The following is a 24,273-nucleotide window of genomic DNA, read 5'->3' on the forward strand; positions in this document are numbered from 1 at the left end:
TACAGCTACTAAGCGGGAGGTGAATAAAGGCCGGAGAGGAAGCTACACAGGATTTGCTTCTTTTGCTTGCACCACAATGCAGTGCTGAAAGAGGAGGAATCGACATAAAAACGCCTTCTTGGCAACGCCCAAATGCCCTCCTGCCGTGCAAATACTGGCAGCAGCAGCAGCAGCAGCAGCAGCAGCAGCAGTAAGTGCATGCCCACAGCCACCCCTTGTTCCTTCACAACTTGTATTAGCTTTAATCCAGTCCAGTGCTGCCTGCTGAGCAGCACTGACCAACACTGCCTGGGCCCAGGCTTTTATCTCTGAGGCCCCATTATGATGTCAGAAAGCTGGCTCTGGAATCCTGAGGGCTCCACTATGACACGTGCAAAGTTCCGTCTGAACTTTATATAAGACGGTGAGGCTCAGTCAGTCACTCAGTGTTGCCTGAGAGGGCAACACTGCAACAGCCGGCCGCCAGGCTGTCTTTTTTTTGCACATTTATTTGCCTCCAGGAGGCCACAAGAGGGAGACAAGGGACTGCAAAATGGAAAATAGGCATCCACCAACTTTACAGACAACTTCTCCTTGCTCCTACAACCTCCATCCTTGCACAGTTTGTTATTCTTCTAGGTAACATAGTAACAAATCCAAATTGCTGCTCTCTTTGTAGGCAAGCAAGGCTTTGTTGCAACTGCAATTCTTACTTCTTCTTGAAATGTAGGGACGACAGTACATTCCATCACATCCATCTAGTGTACACAGGTAGGTCCATTGTGGCGGGCAGGCAAGCGGGCGGGCTGCTTTATTGGCTGTTTGCTGTTCCCCTACTCCACTCCACTATTTGACTGTGGTGCTGCATCAATCAATCAATCAATCAATCAATCAATCAATCAATCAATCAATCAATCAATCAATCAATCAATCAATCAATCAGTGGCTGGCTCAGGTGCAGCTCTTTAACTTACCTAAAAGGGAGGGCGGAGAGAAGACAAGGAAGGTGAATGAGCTGTTCCAATGTGAAATGCCGGAAACACAGAAACACAGACGACACACAACAAGAGGTGGCAATCTATTCATTAATTGCATTTAATCAATGAGCTCATTATCACTCATGCATTGTCCAACAGGTGTTGAAATAATGGGATTAAAAGGGGAGATCCCATCAGAAAGACAAAAACAATAGCAAACACAAATAGCACTTTTGGAATCTGATTTTAGTAAACACATAAGGGAAGGGTGCACCGGTCCTGGAAATACTGCAATACCAGGTCAATGCGTGGAGTGGACAGAGCAAGCTCTATTTCCATCTCCCTGTTCTAAAAATCCATTTAATATATGGTCCCCAGATAGGGGACGTATCAGATATTAAACTGATAAGAACAGATACTACACTTGATCTTAGCCAAAAGGCCGAGAAGCGATAACCCGAATGGGCCTGGCGTTGACCGAGCCTGCCTAATACTGCTGTTCACCCCTTGCAGCGATTCAGCCTACTCCTAGGCAATTCCATGGGGCCCTGCAGGCTCACACACATTTACAGCTACTAAGCGGGAGGTGAATAAAGGCCGGAGAGGAAGCTACACAGGATTTGCTTCTTTTGCTTGCACCACAATGCAGTGCTGAAAGAGGAGGAATCGACATAAAAACGCCTTCTTGGCAACGCCCAAATGCCCTCCTGCCGTGCAAATACTGGCGGCAGCAGCAGCAGCAGCAGCAGCAGCAGCAGCAGCAGCAGTAAGTGCATGACCACAGCCACCCCTTGTTCCTTCACAACTTGTATTAGCTTTAATCCAGTCCAGTGCTGCCTGCTGAGCAGCACTGACCAACACTGCCTGGGCCCAGGCTTTTATCTCTGAGGCCCCATTATGATGTCAGAAAGCTGGCTCTGGAATCCTGAGGGCTCCACTATGACACGTGCAAAGTTCCGTCTGAACTTTATATAAGACGGTGAGGCTCAGTCAGTCACTCAGTGTTGCCTGAGAGGGCAACACTGCAACAGCCGGCCGCCAGGCTGTCTTTTTTTTGCACATTTATTTGCCTCCAGGAGGCCACAAGAGGGAGACAAGGGACTGCAAAATGGAAAATAGGCATCCACCAACTTTACAGACAACTTCTCCTTGCTCCTACAACCTCCATCCTTGCACAGTTTGTTATTCTTCTAGGTAACATAGTAACAAATCCAAATTGCTGCTCTCTTTGTAGGCAAGCAAGGCTTTGTTGCAACTGCAATTCTTACTTCTTCTTGAAATGTAGGGACGACAGTACATTCCATCACATCCATCTAGTGTACACAGGTAGGTCCATTGTGGCGGGCAGGCGAGCGGGCGGGCTGCTTTATTGGCTGTTTGCTGTTCCCCTACTCCACTCCACTATTTGACTGTGGTGCTGCATCAATCAATCAATCAATCAATCAATCAATCAATCAATCAATCAATCAATCAATCAGTGGCTGGCTCAGGTGCAGCTCTTTAACTTACCTAAAAGGGAGGGCGGAGAGAAGACAAGGAAGGTGAATGAGCTGTTCCAATGTGAAATGCCGGAAACACAGAAACACAGACGACACACAACAAGAGGTGGCAATCTATTCATTAATTGCATTTAATCAATGAGCTCATTATCACTCATGCATTGTCCAACAGGTGTTGAAATAATGGGATTAAAAGGGGAGATCCCATCAGAAAGACAAAAACAATAGCAAACACAAATAGCACTTTTGGAATCTGATTTTAGTAAACACATAAGGGAAGGGTGCACCGGTCCTGGAAATACTGCAATACCAGGTCAATGCGTGGAGTGGACAGAGCAAGCTCTATTTCCATCTCCCTGTTCTAAAAATCCATTTAATATATGGTCCCCAGATAGGGGACGTATCAGATATTAAACTGATAAGAACAGATACTACACTTGATCTTAGCCAAAAGGCCGAGAAGCGATAACCCGAATGGGCCTGGCGTTGACCGAGCCTGCCTAATACTGCTGTTCACCCCTTGCAGCGATTCAGCCTACTCCTAGGCAATTCCATGGGGCCCTGCAGGCTCACACACATTTACAGCTACTAAGCGGGAGGTGAATAAAGGCCGGAGAGGAAGCTACACAGGATTTGCTTCTTTTGCTTGCACCACAATGCAGTGCTGAAAGAGGAGGAATCGACATAAAAACGCCTTCTTGGCAACGCCCAAATGCCCTCCTGCCGTGCAAATACTGGCAGCAGCAGCAGCAGCAGCAGCAGCAGCAGTAAGTGCATGCCCACAGCCACCCCTTGTTCCTTCACAACTTGTATTAGCTTTAATCCAGTCCAGTGCTGCCTGCTGAGCAGCACTGACCAACACTGCCTGGGCCCAGGCTTTTATCTCTGAGGCCCCATTATGATGTCAGAAAGCTGGCTCTGGAATCCTGAGGGCTCCACTATGACACGTGCAAAGTTCCGTCTGAACTTTATATAAGACGGTGAGGCTCAGTCAGTCACTCAGTGTTGCCTGAGAGGGCAACACTGCAACAGCCGGCCGCCAGGCTGTCTTTTTTTTGCACATTTATTTGCCTCCAGGAGGCCACAAGAGGGAGACAAGGGACTGCAAAATGGAAAATAGGCATCCACCAACTTTACAGACAACTTCTCCTTGCTCCTACAACCTCCATCCTTGCACAGTTTGTTATTCTTCTAGGTAACATAGTAACAAATCCAAATTGCTGCTCTCTTTGTAGGCAAGCAAGGCTTTGTTGCAACTGCAATTCTTACTTCTTCTTGAAATGTAGGGACGACAGTACATTCCATCACATCCATCTAGTGTACACAGGTAGGTCCATTGTGGCGGGCAGGCGAGCGGGCGGGCTGCTTTATTGGCTGTTTGCTGTTCCCCTACTCCACTCCACTATTTGACTGTGGTGCTGCATCAATCAATCAATCAATCAATCAATCAATCAATCAATCAATCAATCAATCAATCAATCAATCAAGTGGCTGGCTCAGGTGCAGCTCTTTAACTTACCTAAAAGGGAGGGCGGAGAGAAGACAAGGAAGGTGAATGAGCTGTTCCAATGTGAAATGCCGGAAACACAGAAACACAGACGACACACAACAAGAGGTGGCAATCTATTCATTAATTGCATTTAATCAATGAGCTCATTATCACTCATGCATTGTCCAACAGGTGTTGAAATAATGGGATTAAAAGGGGAGATCCCATCAGAAAGACAAAAACAATAGCAAACACAAATAGCACTTTTGGAATCTGATTTTAGTAAACACATAAGGGAAGGGTGCACCGGTCCTGGAAATACTGCAATACCAGGTCAATGCGTGGAGTGGACAGAGCAAGCTCTATTTCCATCTCCCTGTTCTAAAAATCCATTTAATATATGGTCCCCAGATAGGGGACGTATCAGATATTAAACTGATAAGAACAGATACTACACTTGATCTTAGCCAAAAGGCCGAGAAGCGATAACCCGAATGGGCCTGGCGTTGACCGAGCCTGCCTAATACTGCTGTTCACCCCTTGCAGCGATTCAGCCTACTCCTAGGCAATTCCATGGGGCCCTGCAGGCTCACACACATTTACAGCTACTAAGCGGGAGGTGAATAAAGGCCGGAGAGGAAGCTACACAGGATTTGCTTCTTTTGCTTGCACCACAATGCAGTGCTGAAAGAGGAGGAATCGACATAAAAACGCCTTCTTGGCAACGCCCAAATGCCCTCCTGCCGTGCAAATACTGGCAGCAGCAGCAGCAGCAGCAGCAGCAGCAGCAGTAAGTGCATGCCCACAGCCACCCCTTGTTCCTTCACAACTTGTATTAGCTTTAATCCAGTCCAGTGCTGCCTGCTGAGCAGCACTGACCAACACTGCCTGGGCCCAGGCTTTTATCTCTGAGGCCCCATTATGATGTCAGAAAGCTGGCTCTGGAATCCTGAGGGCTCCACTATGACACGTGCAAAGTTCCGTCTGAACTTTATATAAGACGGTGAGGCTCAGTCAGTCACTCAGTGTTGCCTGAGAGGGCAACACTGCAACAGCCGGCCGCCAGGCTGTCTTTTTTTTGCACATTTATTTGCCTCCAGGAGGCCACAAGAGGGAGACAAGGGACTGCAAAATGGAAAATAGGCATCCACCAACTTTACAGACAACTTCTCCTTGCTCCTACAACCTCCATCCTTGCACAGTTTGTTATTCTTCTAGGTAACATAGTAACAAATCCAAATTGCTGCTCTCTTTGTAGGCAAGCAAGGCTTTGTTGCAACTGCAATTCTTACTTCTTCTTGAAATGTAGGGACGACAGTACATTCCATCACATCCATCTAGTGTACACAGGTAGGTCCATTGTGGCGGGCAGGCGAGCGGGCGGGCTGCTTTATTGGCTGTTTGCTGTTCCCCTACTCCACTCCACTATTTGACTGTGGTGCTGCATCAATCAATCAATCAATCAATCAATCAATCAATCAATCAATCAATCAATCAATCAATCAATCAGTGGCTGGCTCAGGTGCAGCTCTTTAACTTACCTAAAAGGGAGGGCGGAGAGAAGACAAGGAAGGTGAATGAGCTGTTCCAATGTGAAATGCCGGAAACACAGAAACACAGACGACACACAACAAGAGGTGGCAATCTATTCATTAATTGCATTTAATCAATGAGCTCATTATCACTCATGCATTGTCCAACAGGTGTTGAAATAATGGGATTAAAAGGGGAGATCCCATCAGAAAGACAAAAACAATAGCAAACACAAATAGCACTTTTGGAATCTGATTTTAGTAAACACATAAGGGAAGGGTGCACCGGTCCTGGAAATACTGCAATACCAGGTCAATGCGTGGAGTGGACAGAGCAAGCTCTATTTCCATCTCCCTGTTCTAAAAATCCATTTAATATATGGTCCCCAGATAGGGGACGTATCAGATATTAAACTGATAAGAACAGATACTACACTTGATCTTAGCCAAAAGGCCGAGAAGCGATAACCCGAATGGGCCTGGCGTTGACCGAGCCTGCCTAATACTGCTGTTCACCCCTTGCAGCGATTCAGCCTACTCCTAGGCAATTCCATGGGGCCCTGCAGGCTCACACACATTTACAGCTACTAAGCGGGAGGTGAATAAAGGCCGGAGAGGAAGCTACACAGGATTTGCTTCTTTTGCTTGCACCACAATGCAGTGCTGAAAGAGGAGGAATCGACATAAAAACGCCTTCTTGGCAACGCCCAAATGCCCTCCTGCCGTGCAAATACTGGCAGCAGCAGCAGCAGCAGCAGCAGCAGCAGCAGTAAGTGCATGCCCACAGCCACCCCTTGTTCCTTCACAACTTGTATTAGCTTTAATCCAGTCCAGTGCTGCCTGCTGAGCAGCACTGACCAACACTGCCTGGGCCCAGGCTTTTATCTCTGAGGCCCCATTATGATGTCAGAAAGCTGGCTCTGGAATCCTGAGGGCTCCACTATGACACGTGCAAAGTTCCGTCTGAACTTTATATAAGACGGTGAGGCTCAGTCAGTCACTCAGTGTTGCCTGAGAGGGCAACACTGCAACAGCCGGCCGCCAGGCTGTCTTTTTTTTGCACATTTATTTGCCTCCAGGAGGCCACAAGAGGGAGACAAGGGACTGCAAAATGGAAAATAGGCATCCACCAACTTTACAGACAACTTCTCCTTGCTCCTACAACCTCCATCCTTGCACAGTTTGTTATTCTTCTAGGTAACATAGTAACAAATCCAAATTGCTGCTCTCTTTGTAGGCAAGCAAGGCTTTGTTGCAACTGCAATTCTTACTTCTTCTTGAAATGTAGGGACGACAGTACATTCCATCACATCCATCTAGTGTACACAGGTAGGTCCATTGTGGCGGGCAGGCGAGCGGGCGGGCTGCTTTATTGGCTGTTTGCTGTTCCCCTACTCCACTCCACTATTTGACTGTGGTGCTGCATCAATCAATCAATCAATCAATCAATCAATCAATCAATCAATCAATCAATCAGTGGCTGGCTCAGGTGCAGCTCTTTAACTTACCTAAAAGGGAGGGCGGAGAGAAGACAAGGAAGGTGAATGAGCTGTTCCAATGTGAAATGCCGGAAACACAGAAACACAGACGACACACAACAAGAGGTGGCAATCTATTCATTAATTGCATTTAATCAATGAGCTCATTATCACTCATGCATTGTCCAACAGGTGTTGAAATAATGGGATTAAAAGGGGAGATCCCATCAGAAAGACAAAAACAATAGCAAACACAAATAGCACTTTTGGAATCTGATTTTAGTAAACACATAAGGGAAGGGTGCACCGGTCCTGGAAATACTGCAATACCAGGTCAATGCGTGGAGTGGACAGAGCAAGCTCTATTTCCATCTCCCTGTTCTAAAAATCCATTTAATATATGGTCCCCAGATAGGGGACGTATCAGATATTAAACTGATAAGAACAGATACTACACTTGATCTTAGCCAAAAGGCCGAGAAGCGATAACCCGAATGGGCCTGGCGTTGACCGAGCCTGCCTAATACTGCTGTTCACCCCTTGCAGCGATTCAGCCTACTCCTAGGCAATTCCATGGGGCCCTGCAGGCTCACACACATTTACAGCTACTAAGCGGGAGGTGAATAAAGGCCGGAGAGGAAGCTACACAGGATTTGCTTCTTTTGCTTGCACCACAATGCAGTGCTGAAAGAGGAGGAATCGACATAAAAACGCCTTCTTGGCAACGCCCAAATGCCCTCCTGCCGTGCAAATACTGGCAGCAGCAGCAGCAGCAGCAGCAGTAAGTGCATGCCCACAGCCACCCCTTGTTCCTTCACAACTTGTATTAGCTTTAATCCAGTCCAGTGCTGCCTGCTGAGCAGCACTGACCAACACTGCCTGGGCCCAGGCTTTTATCTCTGAGGCCCCATTATGATGTCAGAAAGCTGGCTCTGGAATCCTGAGGGCTCCACTATGACACGTGCAAAGTTCCGTCTGAACTTTATATAAGACGGTGAGGCTCAGTCAGTCACTCAGTGTTGCCTGAGAGGGCAACACTGCAACAGCCGGCCGCCAGGCTGTCTTTTTTTTGCACATTTATTTGCCTCCAGGAGGCCACAAGAGGGAGACAAGGGACTGCAAAATGGAAAATAGGCATCCACCAACTTTACAGACAACTTCTCCTTGCTCCTACAACCTCCATCCTTGCACAGTTTGTTATTCTTCTAGGTAACATAGTAACAAATCCAAATTGCTGCTCTCTTTGTAGGCAAGCAAGGCTTTGTTGCAACTGCAATTCTTACTTCTTCTTGAAATGTAGGGACGACAGTACATTCCATCACATCCATCTAGTGTACACAGGTAGGTCCATTGTGGCGGGCAGGCGAGCGGGCGGGCTGCTTTATTGGCTGTTTGCTGTTCCCCTACTCCACTCCACTATTTGACTGTGGTGCTGCATCAATCAATCAATCAATCAATCAATCAATCAATCAATCAATCAATCAATCAATCAATCAATCAGTGGCTGGCTCAGGTGCAGCTCTTTAACTTACCTAAAAGGGAGGGCGGAGAGAAGACAAGGAAGGTGAATGAGCTGTTCCAATGTGAAATGCCGGAAACACAGAAACACAGACGACACACAACAAGAGGTGGCAATCTATTCATTAATTGCATTTAATCAATGAGCTCATTATCACTCATGCATTGTCCAACAGGTGTTGAAATAATGGGATTAAAAGGGGAGATCCCATCAGAAAGACAAAAACAATAGCAAACACAAATAGCACTTTTGGAATCTGATTTTAGTAAACACATAAGGGAAGGGTGCACCGGTCCTGGAAATACTGCAATACCAGGTCAATGCGTGGAGTGGACAGAGCAAGCTCTATTTCCATCTCCCTGTTCTAAAAATCCATTTAATATATGGTCCCCAGATAGGGGACGTATCAGATATTAAACTGATAAGAACAGATACTACACTTGATCTTAGCCAAAAGGCCGAGAAGCGATAACCCGAATGGGCCTGGCGTTGACCGAGCCTGCCTAATACTGCTGTTCACCCCTTGCAGCGATTCAGCCTACTCCTAGGCAATTCCATGGGGCCCTGCAGGCTCACACACATTTACAGCTACTAAGCGGGAGGTGAATAAAGGCCGGAGAGGAAGCTACACAGGATTTGCTTCTTTTGCTTGCACCACAATGCAGTGCTGAAAGAGGAGGAATCGACATAAAAACGCCTTCTTGGCAACGCCCAAATGCCCTCCTGCCGTGCAAATACTGGCAGCAGCAGCAGCAGCAGCAGCAGCAGTAAGTGCATGCCCACAGCCACCCCTTGTTCCTTCACAACTTGTATTAGCTTTAATCCAGTCCAGTGCTGCCTGCTGAGCAGCACTGACCAACACTGCCTGGGCCCAGGCTTTTATCTCTGAGGCCCCATTATGATGTCAGAAAGCTGGCTCTGGAATCCTGAGGGCTCCACTATGACACGTGCAAAGTTCCGTCTGAACTTTATATAAGACGGTGAGGCTCAGTCAGTCACTCAGTGTTGCCTGAGAGGGCAACACTGCAACAGCCGGCCGCCAGGCTGTCTTTTTTTTGCACATTTATTTGCCTCCAGGAGGCCACAAGAGGGAGACAAGGGACTGCAAAATGGAAAATAGGCATCCACCAACTTTACAGACAACTTCTCCTTGCTCCTACAACCTCCATCCTTGCACAGTTTGTTATTCTTCTAGGTAACATAGTAACAAATCCAAATTGCTGCTCTCTTTGTGGGCAAGCAAGGCTTTGTTGCAACTGCAATTCTTACTTATTCTTGAAATGTAGGGACGACAGTACATTCCATCACATCCATCTAGTGTACACAGGTAGGTCCATTGTGGCGGGCAGGCGAGCGGGCGGGCTGCTTTATTGGCTGTTTGCTGTTCCCCTACTCCACTCCACTATTTGACTGTGGTGCTGCATCAATCAATCAATCAATCAATCAATCAATCAATCAATCAATCAATCAATCAATCAATCAGTGGCTGGCTCAGGTGCAGCTCTTTAACTTACCTAAAAGGGAGGGCGGAGAGAAGACAAGGAAGGTGAATGAGCTGTTCCAATGTGAAATGCCGGAAACACAGAAACACAGACGACACACAACAAGAGGTGGCAATCTATTCATTAATTGCATTTAATCAATGAGCTCATTATCACTCATGCATTGTCCAACAGGTGTTGAAATAATGGGATTAAAAGGGGAGATCCCATCAGAAAGACAAAAACAATAGCAAACACAAATAGCACTTTTGGAATCTGATTTTAGTAAACACATAAGGGAAGGGTGCACCGGTCCTGGAAATACTGCAATACCAGGTCAATGCGTGGAGTGGACAGAGCAAGCTCTATTTCCATCTCCCTGTTCTAAAAATCCATTTAATATATGGTCCCCAGATAGGGGACGTATCAGATATTAAACTGATAAGAACAGATACTACACTTGATCTTAGCCAAAAGGCCGGGAAGCGATAACCCGAATGGGCCTGGCGTTGACCGAGCCTGCCTAATACTGCTGTTCACCCCTTGCAGCGATTCAGCCTACTCCTAGGCAATTCCATGGGGCCCTGCAGGCTCACACACATTTACAGCTACTAAGCGGGAGGTGAATAAAGGCCGGAGAGGAAGCTACACAGGATTTGCTTCTTTTGCTTGCACCACAATGCAGTGCTGAAAGAGGAGGAATCGACATAAAAACGCCTTCTTGGCAACGCCCAAATGCCCTCCTGCCGTGCAAATACTGGCAGCAGCAGCAGCAGCAGCAGCAGCAGCAGTAAGTGCATGCCCACAGCCACCCCTTGTTCCTTCACAACTTGTATTAGCTTTAATCCAGTCCAGTGCTGCCTGCTGAGCAGCACTGACCAACACTGCCTGGGCCCAGGCTTTTATCTCTGAGGCCCCATTATGATGTCAGAAAGCTGGCTCTGGAATCCTGAGGGCTCCACTATGACACGTGCAAAGTTCCGTCTGAACTTTATATAAGACGGTGAGGCTCAGTCAGTCACTCAGTGTTGCCTGAGAGGGCAACACTGCAACAGCCGGCCGCCAGGCTGTCTTTTTTTTGCACATTTATTTGCCTCCAGGAGGCCACAAGAGGGAGACAAGGGACTGCAAAATGGAAAATAGGCATCCACCAACTTTACAGACAACTTCTCCTTGCTCCTACAACCTCCATCCTTGCACAGTTTGTTATTCTTATAGGTAACATAGTAACAAATCCAAATTGCTGCTCTCTTTGTAGGCAAGCAAGGCTTTGTTGCAACTGCAATTCTTACTTCTTCTTGAAATGTAGGGACGACAGTACATTCCATCACATCCATCTAGTGTACACAGGTAGGTCCATTGTGGCGGGCAGGCGAGCGGGCGGGCTGCTTTATTGGCTGTTTGCTGTTCCCCTACTCCACTCCACTATTTGACTGTGGTGCTGCATCAATCAATCAATCAATCAATCAATCAATCAATCAATCAATCAATCAATCAATCAGTGGCTGGCTCAGGTGCAGCTCTTTAACTTACCTAAAAGGGAGGGCGGAGAGAAGACAAGGAAGGTGAATGAGCTGTTCCAATGTGAAATGCCGGAAACACAGAAACACAGACGACACACAACAAGAGGTGGCAATCTATTCATTAATTGCATTTAATCAATGAGCTCATTATCACTCATGCATTGTCCAACAGGTGTTGAAATAATGGGATTAAAAGGGGAGATCCCATCAGAAAGACAAAAACAATAGCAAACACAAATAGCACTTTTGGAATCTGATTTTAGTAAACACATAAGGGAAGGGTGCACCGGTCCTGGAAATACTGCAATACCAGGTCAATGCGTGGAGTGGACAGAGCAAGCTCTATTTCCATCTCCCTGTTCTAAAAATCCATTTAATATATGGTCCCCAGATAGGGGACGTATCAGATATTAAACTGATAAGAACAGATACTACACTTGATCTTAGCCAAAAGGCCGAGAAGCGATAACCCGAATGGGCCTGGCGTTGACCGAGCCTGCCTAATACTGCTGTTCACCCCTTGCAGCGATTCAGCCTACTCCTAGGCAATTCCATGGGGCCCTGCAGGCTCACACACATTTACAGCTACTAAGCGGGAGGTGAATAAAGGCCGGAGAGGAAGCTACACAGGATTTGCTTCTTTTGCTTGCACCACAATGCAGTGCTGAAAGAGGAGGAATCGACATAAAAACGCCTTCTTGGCAACGCCCAAATGCCCTCCTGCCGTGCAAATACTGGCAGCAGCAGCAGCAGCAGCAGTAAGTGCATGCCCACAGCCACCCCTTGTTCCTTCACAACTTGTATTAGCTTTAATCCAGTCCAGTGCTGCCTGCTGAGCAGCACTGACCAACACTGCCTGGGCCCAGGCTTTTATCTCTGAGGCCCCATTATGATGTCAGAAAGCTGGCTCTGGAATCCTGAGGGCTCCACTATGACACGTGCAAAGTTCCGTCTGAACTTTATATAAGACGGTGAGGCTCAGTCAGTCACTCAGTGTTGCCTGAGAGGGCAACACTGCAACAGCCGGCCGCCAGGCTGTCTTTTTTTTGCACATTTATTTGCCTCCAGGAGGCCACAAGAGGGAGACAAGGGACTGCAAAATGGAAAATAGGCATCCACCAACTTTACAGACAACTTCTCCTTGCTCCTACAACCTCCATCCTTGCACAGTTTGTTATTCTTCTAGGTAACATAGTAACAAATCCAAATTGCTGCTCTCTTTGTAGGCAAGCAAGGCTTTGTTGCAACTGCAATTCTTACTTCTTCTTGAAATGTAGGGACGACAGTACATTCCATCACATCCATCTAGTGTACACAGGTAGGTCCATTGTGGCGGGCAGGCGAGCGGGCGGGCTGCTTTATTGGCTGTTTGCTGTTCCCCTACTCCACTCCACTATTTGACTGTGGTGCTGCATCAATCAATCAATCAATCAATCAATCAATCAATCAATCAATCAATCAATCAATCAGTGGCTGGCTCAGGTGCAGCTCTTTAACTTACCTAAAAGGGAGGGCGGAGAGAAGACAAGGAAGGTGAATGAGCTGTTCCAATGTGAAATGCCGGAAACACAGAAACACAGACGACACACAACAAGAGGTGGCAATCTATTCATTAATTGCATTTAATCAATGAGCTCATTATCACTCATGCATTGTCCAACAGGTGTTGAAATAATGGGATTAAAAGGGGAGATCCCATCAGAAAGACAAAAACAATAGCAAACACAAATAGCACTTTTGGAATCTGATTTTAGTAAACACATAAGGAAAGGGTGCACCGGTCCTGGAAATACTGCAATACCAGGTCAATGCGTGGAGTGGACAGAGCAAGCTCTATTTCCATCTCCCTGTTCTAAAAATCCATTTAATATATGGTCCCCAGATAGGGGACGTATCAGATATTAAACTGATAAGAACAGATACTACACTTGATCTTAGCCAAAAGGCCGAGAAGCGATAACCCGAATGGGCCTGGCGTTGACCGAGCCTGCCTAATACTGCTGTTCACCCCTTGCAGCGATTCAGCCTACTCCTAGGCAATTCCATGGGGCCCTGCAGGCTCACACACATTTACAGCTACTAAGCGGGAGGTGAATAAAGGCCGGAGAGGAAGCTACACAGGATTTGCTTCTTTTGCTTGCACCACAATGCAGTGCTGAAAGAGGAGGAATCGACATAAAAACGCCTTCTTGGCAACGCCCAAATGCCCTCCTGCCGTGCAAATACTGGCAGCAGCAGCAGCAGCAGCAGCAGTAAGTGCATGCCCACAGCCACCCCTTGTTCCTTCACAACTTGTATCAGCTTTAATCCAGTCCAGTGCTGCCTGCTGAGCAGCACTGACCAACACTGCCTGGGCCCAGGCTTTTATCTCTGAGGCCCCATTATGATGTCAGAAAGCTGGCTCTGGAATCCTGAGGGCTCCACTATGACACGTGCAAAGTTCCGTCTGAACTTTATATAAGACGGTGAGGCTCAGTCAGTCACTCAGTGTTGCCTGAGAGGGCAACACTGCAACAGCCGGCCGCCAGGCTGTCTTTTTTTTGCACATTTATTTGCCTCCAGGAGGCCACAAGAGGGAGACAAGGGACTGCAAAATGGAAAATAGGCATCCACCAACTTTACAGACAACTTCTCCTTGCTCCTACAACCTCCATCCTTGCACAGTTTGTTATTCTTCTAGGTAACATAGTAACAAATCCAAATTGCTGCTCTCTTTGTAGGCAAGCAAGGCTTTGTTGCAACTGCAATTCTTACTTCTTCTTGAAATGTAGGGACGACAGTACATTCCATCACATCCATCTAGTGTACACAGGTAGGTCCATTGTGGCGGGCAGGCGAGCGGGCGGGCTGCTTTATTGGCTGTTTGCTGTTCCCCTACTCCACTCCACTATTTGACTGTGGTGCTGCATCAATCAATCAATCAATCAATCAATCAATCAATCAATCAATCAATCAATCAATCAATCAATCAATCAGTGGCTGGCTCAGGTGCAGCTCTTTAACTTACCTAAAAGGGAGGGCGGAGAGAAGACAAGGAAGGTGAATGAGCTGTTCCAATGTGAAATGCCGGAAACACAGAAACACAGACGACACACAACAAGAGGTGGCAATCTATTCATTAATTGCATTTAATCAATGAGCTCATTATCACTCATGCATTGTCCAACAGGTGTTGAAATAATGGGATTAAAAGGGGAGATCCCATCAGAAAGACAAAAACAATAGCAAACACAAATAGCACTTTTGGAATCTGATTTTAGTAAACACATAAGGGAAGGGTGCACCGGTCCTGGAAATACTGCAATACCAGGTCAATGCGTGGAGTGGACAGAGCAAGCTCTATTTCCATCTCCCTGTTCTAAAAATCCATTTAATATATGGTCCCCAGATAGGGGACGTATCAGATATTAAACTGATAAGAACAGATACTACACTTGATCTTAGCCAAAAGGCCGAGAAGCGATAACCCGAATGGGCCTGGCGTTGACCGAGCCTGCCTAATACTGCTGTTCACCCCTTGCAGCGATTCAGCCTACTCCTAGGCAATTCCATGGGGCCCTGCAGGCTCACACACATTTACAGCTACTAAGCGGGAGGTGAATAAAGGCCGGAGAGGAAGCTACACAGGATTTGCTTCTTTTGCTTGCACCACAATGCAGTGCTGAAAGAGGAGGAATCGACATAAAAACGCCTTCTTGGCAACGCCCAAATGCCCTCCTGCCGTGCAAATACTGGCAGCAGCAGCAGCAGCAGCAGCAGCAGCAGTAAGTGCATGCCCACAGCCACCCCTTGTTCCTTCACAACTTGTATTAGCTTTAATCCAGTCCAGTGCTGCCTGCTGAGCAGCACTGACCAACACTGCCTGGGCCCAGGCTTTTATCTCTGAGGCCCCATTATGATGTCAGAAAGCTGGCTCTGGAATCCTGAGGGCTCCACTATGACACGTGCAAAGTTCCGTCTGAACTTTATATAAGACGGTGAGGCTCAGTCAGTCACTCAGTGTTGCCTGAGAGGGCAACACTGCAACAGCCGGCCGCCAGGCTATCTTTTTTTTGCACATTTATTTGCCTCCAGGAGGCCACAAGAGGGAGACAAGGGACTGCAAAATGGAAAATAGGCATCCACCAACTTTACAGACAACTTCTCCTTGCTCCTACAACCTCCATCCTTGCACAGTTTGTTATTCTTCTAGGTAACATAGTAACAAATCCAAATTGCTGCTCTCTTTGTAGGCAAGCAAGGCTTTGTTGCAACTGCAATTCTTACTTCTTCTTGAAATGTAGGGACGACAGTACATTCCATCACATCCATCTAGTGTACACAGGTAGGTCCATTGTGGCGGGCAGGCGAGCGGGCGGGCTGCTTTATTGGCTGTTTGCTGTTCCCCTACTCCACTCCACTATTTGACTGTGGTGCTGCATCAATCAATCAATCAATCAATCAATCAATCAATCAATCAATCAATCAATCAATCAATCAATCAGTGGCTGGCTCAGGTGCAGCTCTTTAACTTACCTAAAAGGGAGGGCGGAGAGAAGACAAGGAAGGTGAATGAGCTGTTCCAATGTGAAATGCCGGAAACACAGAAACACAGACGACACACAACAAGAGGTGGCAATCTATTCATTAATTGCATTTAATCAATGAGCTCATTATCACTCATGCATTGTCCAACAGGTGTTGAAATAATGGGATTAAAAGGGGAGATCCCATCAGAAAGACAAAAACAATAGCAAACACAAATAGCACTTTTGGAATCTGATTTTAGTAAACACATAAGGGAAGGGTGCACCGGTCCTGGAAATACTGCAATACCAGGTCAATGCGTGGAGTGGACAGAGCAAGCTCTATTTCCATCTCCCTGTTCTAAAAATCCATTTAATATATGGTCCCCAGATAGGGGACGTATCAGATATTAAACTGATAAGAACAGATACTACACTTGATCTTAGCCAAAAGGCCGAGAAGCGATAACCCGAATGGGCCTGGCGTTGACCGAGCCTGCCTAATACTGCTGTTCACCCCTTGCAGCGATTCAGCCTACTCCTAGGCAATTCCATGGGGCCCTGCAGGCTCACACACATTTACAGCTACTAAGCGGGAGGTGAATAAAGGCCGGAGAGGAAGCTACACAGGATTTGCTTCTTTTGCTTGCACCACAATGCAGTGCTGAAAGAGGAGGAATCGACATAAAAACGCCTTCTTGGCAACGCCCAAATGCCCTCCTGCCGTGCAAATACTGGCAGCAGCAGCAGCAGCAGCAGCAGCAGTAAGTGCATGCCCACAGCCACCCCTTGTTCCTTCACAACTTGTATTAGCTTTAATCCAGTCCAGTGCTGCCTGCTGAGCAGCACTGACCAACACTGCCTGGGCCCAGGCTTTTATCTCTGAGGCCCCATTATGATGTCAGAAAGCTGGCTCTGGAATCCTGAGGGCTCCACTATGACACGTGCAAAGTTCCGTCTGAACTTTATATAAGACGGTGAGGCTCAGTCAGTCACTCAGTGTTGCCTGAGAGGGCAACACTGCAACAGCCGGCCGCCAGGCTGTCTTTTTTTTGCACATTTATTTGCCTCCAGGAGGCCACAAGAGGGAGACAAGGGACTGCAAAATGGAAAATAGGCATCCACCAACTTTACAGACAACTTCTCCTTGCTCCTACAACCTCCATCCTTGCACAGTTTGTTATTCTTCTAGGTAACATAGTAACAAATCCAAATTGCTGCTCTCTTTGTAGGCAAGCAAGGCTTTGTTGCAACTGCAATTCTTACTTCTTCTTGAAATGTAGGGACGACAGTACATTCCATCACATCCATCTAGTGTACACAGGTAGGTCCATTGTGGCGGGCAGGCGAGCGGGCGGGCTGCTTTATTGGCTGTTTGCTGTTCCCCTACTCCACTCCACTATTTGACTGTGGTGCTGCATCAATCAATCAATCAATCAATCAATCAATCAATCAATCAATCAATCAATCAATCAATCAATCAGTGGCTGGCTCAGGTGCAGCTCTTTAACTTACCTAAAAGGGAGGGCGGAGAGAAGACAAGGAAGGTGAATGAGCTGTTCCAATGTGAAATGCCGGAAACACAGAAACACAGACGACACACAACAAGAGGTGGCAATCTATTCATTAATTGCATTTAATCAATGAGCTCATTATCACTCATGCATTGTCCAACAGGTGTTGAAATAATGGGATTAAAAGGGGAGATCCCATCAGAAAGACAAAAACAATAGCAAACACAAATAGCACTTTTGGAATCTGATTTTAGTAAACACATAAGGGAAGGGTGCACCGGTCCTGGAAATACTGCAATACCAGGTCAATGCGTGGAGTGGACAGAGCAAGCTCTATTTCCATCTCCCTGTTCTAAAAATCCATTTAATATATGGTCCCCAGATAGGGGACGTATCAGATATTAAACTGATAAGAACAGATACTACACTTGATCTTAGCCAAAAGGCCGAGAAGCGATAACCCGAATGGGCCTGGCGTTGACCGAGCCTGCCTAATACTGCTGTTCACCCCTTGCAGCGATTCAGCCTACTCCTAGGCAATTCCATGGGGCCCTGCAGGCTCACACACATTTACAGCTACTAAGCGGGAGGTGAATAAAGGCCGGAGAGGAAGCTACACAGGATTTGCTTCTTTTGCTTGCACCACAATGCAGTGCTGAAAGAGGAGGAATCGACATAAAAACGCCTTCTTGGCAACGCCCAAATGCCCTCCTGCCGTGCAAATACTGGCAGCAGCAGCAGCAGCAGCAGCAGCAGTAAGTGCATGCCCACAGCCACCCCTTGTTCCTTCACAACTTGTATTAGCTTTAATCCAGTCCAGTGCTGCCTGCTGAGCAGCACTGACCAACACTGCCTGGGCCCAGGCTTTTATCTCTGAGGCCCCATTATGATGTCAGAAAGCTGGCTCTGGAATCCTGAGGGCTCCACTATGACACGTGCAAAGTTCCGTCTGAACTTTATATAAGACGGTGAGGCTCAGTCAGTCACTCAGTGTTGCCTGAGAGGGCAACACTGCAACAGCCGGCCGCCAGGCTGTCTTTTTTTTGCACATTTATTTGCCTCCAGGAGGCCACAAGAGGGAGACAAGGGACTGCAAAATGGAAAATAGGCATCCACCAACTTTACAGACAACTTCTCCTTGCTCCTACAACCTCCATCCTTGCACAGTTTGTTATTCTTCTAGGTAACATAGTAACAAATCCAAATTGCTGCTCTCTTTGTAGGCAAGCAAGGCTTTGTTGCAACTGCAATTCTTACTTCTTCTTGAAATGTAGGGACGACAGTACATTCCATCACATCCATCTAGTGTACACAGGTAGGTCCATTGTGGCGGGCAGGCGAGCGGGCGGGCTGCTTTATTGGCTGTTTGCTGTTCCCCTACTCCACTCCACTATTTGACTGTGGTGCTGCATCAATCAATCAATCAATCAATCAATCAATCAATCAATCAATCAATCAATCAGTGGCTGGCTCAGGTGCAGCTCTTTAACTTACCTAAAAGGGAGGGCGGAGAGAAGACAAGGAAGGTGAATGAGCTGTTCCAATGTGAAATGCCGGAAACACAGAAACACAGACGACACACAACAAGAGGTGGCAATCTATTCATTAATTGCATTTAATCAATGAGCTCATTATCACTCATGCATTGTCCAACAGGTGTTGAAATAATGGGATTAAAAGGGGAGATCCCATCAGAAAGACAAAAACAATAGCAAACACAAATAGCACTTTTGGAATCTGATTTTAGTAAACACATAAGGGAAGGGTGCACCGGTCCTGGAAATACTGCAATACCAGGTCAATGCGTGGAGTGGACAGAGCAAGCTCTATTTCCATCTCCCTGTTCTAAAAATCCATTTAATATATGGTCCCCAGATAGGGGACGTATCAGATATTAAACTGATAAGAACAGATACTACACTTGATCTTAGCCAAAAGGCCGAGAAGCGATAACCCGAATGGGCCTGGCGTTGACCGAGCCTGCCTAATACTGCTGTTCACCCCTTGCAGCGATTCAGCCTACTCCTAGGCAATTCCATGGGGCCCTGCAGGCTCACACACATTTACAGCTACTAAGCGGGAGGTGAATAAAGGCCGGAGAGGAAGCTACACAGGATTTGCTTCTTTTGCTTGCACCACAATGCAGTGCTGAAAGAGGAGGAATCGACATAAAAACGCCTTCTTGGCAACGCCCAAATGCCCTCCTGCCGTGCAAATACTGGCAGCAGCAGCAGCAGCAGCAGCAGCAGCAGTAAGTGCATGCCCACAGCCACCCCTTGTTCCTTCACAACTTGTATTAGCTTTAATCCAGTCCAGTGCTGCCTGCTGAGCAGCACTGACCAACACTGCCTGGGCCCAGGCTTTTATCTCTGAGGCCCCATTATGATGTCAGAAAGCTGGCTCTGGAATCCTGAGGGCTCCACTATGACACGTGCAAAGTTCCGTCTGAACTTTATATAAGACGGTGAGGCTCAGTCAGTCACTCAGTGTTGCCTGAGAGGGCAACACTGCAACAGCCGGCCGCCAGGCTGTCTTTTTTTTGCACATTTATTTGCCTCCAGGAGGCCACAAGAGGGAGACAAGGGACTGCAAAATGGAAAATAGGCATCCACCAACTTTACAGACAACTTCTCCTTGCTCCTACAACCTCCATCCTTGCACAGTTTGTTATTCTTCTAGGTAACATAGTAACAAATCCAAATTGCTGCTCTCTTTGTAGGCAAGCAAGGCTTTGTTGCAACTGCAATTCTTACTTCTTCTTGAAATGTAGGGACGACAGTACATTCCATCACATCCATCTAGTGTACACAGGTAGGTCCATTGTGGCGGGCAGGCGAGCGGGCGGGCTGCTTTATTGGCTGTTTGCTGTTCCCCTACTCCACTCCACTATTTGACTGTGGTGCTGCATCAATCAATCAATCAATCAATCAATCAATCAATCAGTGGCTGGCTCAGGTGCAGCTCTTTAACTTACCTAAAAGGGAGGGCGGAGAGAAGACAAGGAAGGTGAATGAGCTGTTCCAATGTGAAATGCCGGAAACACAGAAACACAGACGACACACAACAAGAGGTGGCAATCTATTCATTAATTGCATTTAATCAATGAGCTCATTATCACTCATGCATTGTCCAACAGGTGTTGAAATAATGGGATTAAAAGGGGAGATCCCATCAGAAAGACAAAAACAATAGCAAACACAAATAGCACTTTTGGAATCTGATTTTAGTAAACACATAAGGGAAGGGTGCACCGGTCCTGGAAATACTGCAATACCAGGTCAATGCGTGGAGTGGACAGAGCAAGCTCTATTTCCATCTCCCTGTTCTAAAAATCCATTTAATATATGGTCCCCAGATAGGGGACGTATCAGATATTAAACTGATAAGAACAGATACTACACTTGATCTTAGCCAAAAGGCCGAGAAGCGATAACCCGAATGGGCCTGGCGTTGACCGAGCCTGCCTAATACTGCTGTTCACCCCTTGCAGCGATTCAGCCTACTCCTAGGCAATTCCATGGGGCCCTGCAGGCTCACACACATTTACAGCTACTAAGCGGGAGGTGAATAAAGGCCGGAGAGGAAGCTACACAGGATTTGCTTCTTTTGCTTGCACCACAATGCAGTGCTGAAAGAGGAGGAATCGACATAAAAACGCCTTCTTGGCAACGCCCAAATGCCCTCCTGCCGTGCAAATACTGGCAGCAGCAGCAGCAGCAGCAGCAGCAGCAGCAGCAGTAAGTGCATGCCCACAGCCACCCCTTGTTCCTTCACAACTTGTATTAGCTTTAATCCAGTCCAGTGCTGCCTGCTGAGCAGCACTGACCAACACTGCCTGGGCCCAGGCTTTTATCTCTGAGGCCCCATTATGATGTCAGAAAGCTGGCTCTGGAATCCTGAGGGCTCCACTATGACACGTGCAAAGTTCCGTCTGAACTTTATATAAGACGGTGAGGCTCAGTCAGTCACTCAGTGTTGCCTGAGAGGGCAACACTGCAACAGCCGGCCGCCAGGCTGTCTTTTTTTTGCACATTTATTTGCCTCCAGGAGGCCACAAGAGGGAGACAAGGGACTGCAAAATGGAAAATAGGCATCCACCAACTTTACAGACAACTTCTCCTTGCTCCTACAACCTCCATCCTTGCACAGTTTGTTATTCTTCTAGGTAACATAGTAACAAATCCAAATTGCTGCTCTCTTTGTAGGCAAGCAAGGCTTTGTTGCAACTGCAATTCTTACTTCTTCTTGAAATGTAGGGACGACAGTACATTCCATCACATCCATCTAGTGTACACAGGTAGGTCCATTGTGGCGGGCAGGCGAGCGGGCGGGCTGCTTTATTGGCTGTTTGCTGTTCCCCTACTCCACTCCACTATTTGACTGTGGTGCTGCATCAATCAATCAATCAATCAATCAATCAATCAATCAATCAATCAATCAATCAATCAGTGGCTGGCTCAGGTGCAGCTCTTTAACTTACCTAAAAGGGAGGGCGGAGAGAAGACAAGGAAGGTGAATGAGCTGTTCCAATGTGAAATGCCGGAAACACAGAAACACAGACGACACACAACAAGAGGTGGCAATCTATTCATTAATTGCATTTAATCAATGAGCTCATTATCACTCATGCATTGTCCAACAGGTGTTGAAATAATGGGATTAAAAGGGGAGATCCCATCAGAAAGACAAAAACAATAGCAAACACAAATAGCACTTTTGGAATCTGATTTTAGTAAACACATAAGGGAAGGGTGCACCGGTCCTGGAAATACTGCAATACCAGGTCAATGCGTGGAGTGGACAGAGCAAGCTCTATTTCCATCTCCCTGTTCTAAAAATCCATTTAATATATGGTCCCCAGATAGGGGACGTATCAGATATTAAACTGATAAGAACAGATACTACACTTGATCTTAGCCAAAAGGCCGAGAAGCGATAACCCGAATGGGCCTGGCGTTGACCGAGCCTGCCTAATACTGCTGTTCACCCCTTGCAGCGATTCAGCCTACTCCTAGGCAATTCCATGGGGCCCTGCAGGCTCACACACATTTACAGCTACTAAGCGGGAGGTGAATAAAGGCCGGAGAGGAAGCTACACAGGATTTGCTTCTTTTGCTTGCACCACAATGCAGTGCTGAAAGAGGAGGAATCGACATAAAAACGCCTTCTTGGCAACGCCCAAATGCCCTCCTGCCGTGCAAATACTGGCAGCAGCAGCAGCAGCAGCAGCAGCAGTAAGTGCATGCCCACAGCCACCCCTTGTTCCTTCACAACTTGTATTAGCTTTAATCAAGTCCAGTGCTGCCTGCTGAGCAGCACTGACCAACACTGCCTGGGCCCAGGCTTTTATCTCTGAGGCCCCATTATGATGTCAGAAAGCTGGCTCTGGAATCCTGAGGGCTCCACTATGACACGTGCAAAGTTCCGTCTGAACTTTATATAAGACGGTGAGGCTCAGTCAGTCACTCAGTGTTGCCTGAGAGGGCAACACTGCAACAGCCGGCCGCCAGGCTGTCTTTTTTTTGCACATTTATTTGCCTCCAGGAGGCCACAAGAGGGAGACAAGGGACTGCAAAATGGAAAATAGGCATCCACCAACTTTACAGACAACTTCTCCTTGCTCCTACAACCTCCATCCTTGCACAGTTTGTTATTCTTCTAGGTAACATAGTAACAAATCCAAATTGCTGCTCTCTTTGTAGGCAAGCAAGGCTTTGTTGCAACTGCAATTCTTACTTCTTCTTGAAATTTAGGGACGACAGTACATTCCATCACATCCATCTAGTGTACACAGGTAGGTCCATTGTGGCGGGCAGGCGAGCGGGCGGGCTGCTTTATTGGCTGTTTGCTGTTCCCCTACTCCACTCCACTATTTGACTGTGGTGCTGCATCAATCAATCAATCAATCAATCAATCAATCAATCAATCAATCAATCAGTGGCTGGCTCAGGTGCAGCTCTTTAACTTACCTAAAAGGGAGGGCGGAGAGAAGACAAGGAAGGTGAATGAGCTGTTCCAATGTGAAATGCCGGAAACACAGAAACACAGACGACACACAACAAGAGGTGGCAATCTATTCATTAATTGCATTTAATCAATGAGCTCATTATCACTCATGCATTGTCCAACAGGTGTTGAAATAATGGGATTAAAAGGGGAGATCCCATCAGAAAGACAAAAACAATAGCAAACACAAATAGCACTTTTGGAATCTGATTTTAGTAAACACATAAGGGAAGGGTGCACCGGTCCTGGAAATACTGCAATACCAGGTCAATGCGTGGAGTGGACAGAGCAAGCTCTATTTCCATCTCCCTGTTCTAAAAATCCATTTAATATATGGTCCCCAGATAGGGGACGTATCAGATATTAAACTGATAAGAACAGATACTACACTTGATCTTAGCCAAAAGGCCGAGAAGCGATAACCCGAATGGGCCTGGCGTTGACCGAGCCTGCCTAATACTGCTGTTCACCCCTTGCAGCGATTCAGCCTACTCCTAGGCAATTCCATGGGGCCCTGCAGGCTCACACACATTTACAGCTACTAAGCGGGAGGTGAATAAAGGCCGGAGAGGAAGCTACACAGGATTTGCTTCTTTTGCTTGCACCACAATGCAGTGCTGAAAGAGGAGGAATCGACATAAAAACGCCTTCTTGGCAACGCCCAAATGCCCACCTGCCGTGCAAATACTGGCAGCAGCAGCAGCAGCAGCAGCAGTAAGTGCATGCCCACAGCCACCCCTTGTTCCTTCACAACTTGTATTAGCTTTAATC

At 47.0% G+C, this 24,273-nt stretch overlaps 16 non-coding genes across 16 annotated transcripts; all 16 read right to left on the reverse strand.

The window, feature by feature from the left end:
- Window positions 1-1,219: 1,219 nt before the first annotated feature.
- Window positions 1,220-1,410, reverse strand: LOC142700762 (U2 spliceosomal RNA). Its single transcript, XR_012866656.1, has one exon. It is a non-coding gene; the product is annotated as a U2 spliceosomal RNA (small nuclear RNA).
- A 1,321-nt stretch (window positions 1,411-2,731) lies between these two features.
- On the reverse strand, window positions 2,732-2,922 carry LOC142700764 (U2 spliceosomal RNA). The gene has a single exon (XR_012866657.1). It is a non-coding gene; the product is annotated as a U2 spliceosomal RNA (small nuclear RNA).
- A 1,318-nt stretch (window positions 2,923-4,240) lies between these two features.
- On the reverse strand, window positions 4,241-4,431 carry LOC142700765 (U2 spliceosomal RNA). Its single transcript, XR_012866658.1, has one exon. It is a non-coding gene; the product is annotated as a U2 spliceosomal RNA (small nuclear RNA).
- A 1,320-nt stretch (window positions 4,432-5,751) lies between these two features.
- Window positions 5,752-5,942, reverse strand: LOC142700766 (U2 spliceosomal RNA). Its single transcript, XR_012866659.1, has one exon. It is a non-coding gene; the product is annotated as a U2 spliceosomal RNA (small nuclear RNA).
- Window positions 5,943-7,250: 1,308 nt separating this feature from the next.
- Window positions 7,251-7,441, reverse strand: LOC142700768 (U2 spliceosomal RNA). Its single transcript, XR_012866661.1, has one exon. It is a non-coding gene; the product is annotated as a U2 spliceosomal RNA (small nuclear RNA).
- Window positions 7,442-8,752: 1,311 nt separating this feature from the next.
- On the reverse strand, window positions 8,753-8,943 carry LOC142700769 (U2 spliceosomal RNA). The gene has a single exon (XR_012866662.1). It is a non-coding gene; the product is annotated as a U2 spliceosomal RNA (small nuclear RNA).
- Window positions 8,944-10,253: 1,310 nt separating this feature from the next.
- On the reverse strand, window positions 10,254-10,444 carry LOC142700781 (U2 spliceosomal RNA). The gene has a single exon (XR_012866673.1). It is a non-coding gene; the product is annotated as a U2 spliceosomal RNA (small nuclear RNA).
- A 1,309-nt stretch (window positions 10,445-11,753) lies between these two features.
- On the reverse strand, window positions 11,754-11,944 carry LOC142700770 (U2 spliceosomal RNA). The gene has a single exon (XR_012866663.1). It is a non-coding gene; the product is annotated as a U2 spliceosomal RNA (small nuclear RNA).
- A 1,300-nt stretch (window positions 11,945-13,244) lies between these two features.
- Window positions 13,245-13,435, reverse strand: LOC142700755 (U2 spliceosomal RNA). The gene has a single exon (XR_012866649.1). It is a non-coding gene; the product is annotated as a U2 spliceosomal RNA (small nuclear RNA).
- A 1,315-nt stretch (window positions 13,436-14,750) lies between these two features.
- On the reverse strand, window positions 14,751-14,941 carry LOC142700771 (U2 spliceosomal RNA). The gene has a single exon (XR_012866664.1). It is a non-coding gene; the product is annotated as a U2 spliceosomal RNA (small nuclear RNA).
- A 1,317-nt stretch (window positions 14,942-16,258) lies between these two features.
- LOC142700772 (U2 spliceosomal RNA) lies at window positions 16,259-16,449 on the reverse strand. Its single transcript, XR_012866665.1, has one exon. It is a non-coding gene; the product is annotated as a U2 spliceosomal RNA (small nuclear RNA).
- Window positions 16,450-17,763: 1,314 nt separating this feature from the next.
- Window positions 17,764-17,954, reverse strand: LOC142700773 (U2 spliceosomal RNA). Its single transcript, XR_012866666.1, has one exon. It is a non-coding gene; the product is annotated as a U2 spliceosomal RNA (small nuclear RNA).
- Window positions 17,955-19,256: 1,302 nt separating this feature from the next.
- On the reverse strand, window positions 19,257-19,447 carry LOC142700775 (U2 spliceosomal RNA). The gene has a single exon (XR_012866667.1). It is a non-coding gene; the product is annotated as a U2 spliceosomal RNA (small nuclear RNA).
- A 1,289-nt stretch (window positions 19,448-20,736) lies between these two features.
- LOC142700776 (U2 spliceosomal RNA) lies at window positions 20,737-20,927 on the reverse strand. The gene has a single exon (XR_012866668.1). It is a non-coding gene; the product is annotated as a U2 spliceosomal RNA (small nuclear RNA).
- A 1,315-nt stretch (window positions 20,928-22,242) lies between these two features.
- Window positions 22,243-22,433, reverse strand: LOC142700777 (U2 spliceosomal RNA). The gene has a single exon (XR_012866669.1). It is a non-coding gene; the product is annotated as a U2 spliceosomal RNA (small nuclear RNA).
- Window positions 22,434-23,731: 1,298 nt separating this feature from the next.
- On the reverse strand, window positions 23,732-23,922 carry LOC142700778 (U2 spliceosomal RNA). Its single transcript, XR_012866670.1, has one exon. It is a non-coding gene; the product is annotated as a U2 spliceosomal RNA (small nuclear RNA).
- Between the last annotated feature and the right edge of the window lie 351 nt (window positions 23,923-24,273).

This window comes from Rhinoderma darwinii, unplaced genomic scaffold (genome assembly GCF_050947455.1).
Source record: "Rhinoderma darwinii isolate aRhiDar2 unplaced genomic scaffold, aRhiDar2.hap1 Scaffold_1911, whole genome shotgun sequence".
In the NCBI taxonomy this organism is placed as follows: domain Eukaryota; kingdom Metazoa; phylum Chordata; class Amphibia; order Anura; family Rhinodermatidae; genus Rhinoderma; species Rhinoderma darwinii.